The sequence below is a fragment of the Neophocaena asiaeorientalis genome, unplaced genomic scaffold, assembly GCF_003031525.2.
Source record: "Neophocaena asiaeorientalis asiaeorientalis breed wild unplaced genomic scaffold, Neophocaena_asiaeorientalis_V1.1 scaffold214, whole genome shotgun sequence".
In the NCBI taxonomy this organism is placed as follows: Eukaryota; Metazoa; Chordata; class Mammalia; order Artiodactyla; family Phocoenidae; genus Neophocaena; species Neophocaena asiaeorientalis.
The window spans coordinates 233961-235248 of record NW_020174566.1 but is presented as its reverse complement, the minus strand read 5'-3'; positions in this window follow the sequence as shown (position 1 = coordinate 235248).

The window sequence follows — 1288 nt, the reverse complement described above, 5'->3', positions numbered from 1 at the left end:
TTGATTACATAACCATTGTCATAATACAGATGTGAAGTGAAAAAATCGTGGCTACGGTGGAATCAGTGGTAATGCTGTTTATTTTTATTTTCCTTTATTTTTTTTACATCTTTATTGGAGTATAATTGCTTTACAATGGTGTGTGGGTCAAAAAGGATCTTGCTGTGATTTATGTCATAGAGTGTTCTGCCTATGTTTGACTCTAAGAGTTTGATAGTTTCTGGCATTACATTTAGATCTTTAATCCATTTTGAGCTTATTTTTGTGTATGGTGTTAGGGAGTGATCTAGTCTCATACCTTTACATGTACCTGTTCAGTTTTCCCAGCACCACTTATTGAAGAGTCTGTCCTTTCTCCACCATACATTCCTGCCACCTTTATCAAAGATAAGGTCACCATAAGTGTGTAGGTTTATCTCTGGGCTTTCTAACCTGTGGCATTGATCTATCTTTCTGTTTTTGTGCCAGTACCATACTGTCTTGATTACTGTAGCTTTGTAGTATAGTCTGAAGTCAGGGAGCCTGATTTCTCCAGCTCTGTTTTTCGTTCTCAAGATTGCTTTAGCTATTCGGGATCTTTTGTGTTTCCATACAAATTGTGAAATCTTTTGTTCTAGTTCTGTGAAAAATGTCAGCAGTAGTTTGATAGGGATTGCATTGAATCTGTAGCTTGCTTTGGGTAGTAGAGTCAATTTCACAATGTTGATTCTTCCAATCTAAGAATATGGTATATCTCTCCATCTATTTGTATCATCTTTAATTTCTTTCATCAGTGTCTTATAATTTTCTGCATACAGGTCTTTTGTCTCCTTAGGTAGGTTTATTCCTAGATATTTTATTCTTTTTGTTGTTTTCAGTAGTTATTTCCACTATTTTATCTTCCAGGTCACTTATCCGTTTTTCTGCCTCAGTTATTCTGCTATTGATCCCATCTAGAGTATTTTTAATTTATTTTATTGTGTTGTTCATCATTGCCTCTTTCATCTTTACTTCTTCTAGGTCCTTGTTAAATGCTTCTTGCATTTTGTCTATTCTATTTCCCAGATTTTGGATCATCTTTACTATCATTTTTCTGAATTGTTTTTCAGTTAGACTGCCTATTTCCTCCTCATTTATTAGGCCTGTTGTGTTTTTATCATGCTCCTTCAGCTTCTGTGTGTTTTTCTGTCTTCGCATTTTGCTTATCTTACTGTTTTTGGTGTCTCCTTTTTGCAGGCTGCAGGTTCATAGTTCCCGTTGTTTTTGGTTTCTGTCCCAAGTGGCTTAGGTTGATTCAGTGGGTTGTGTA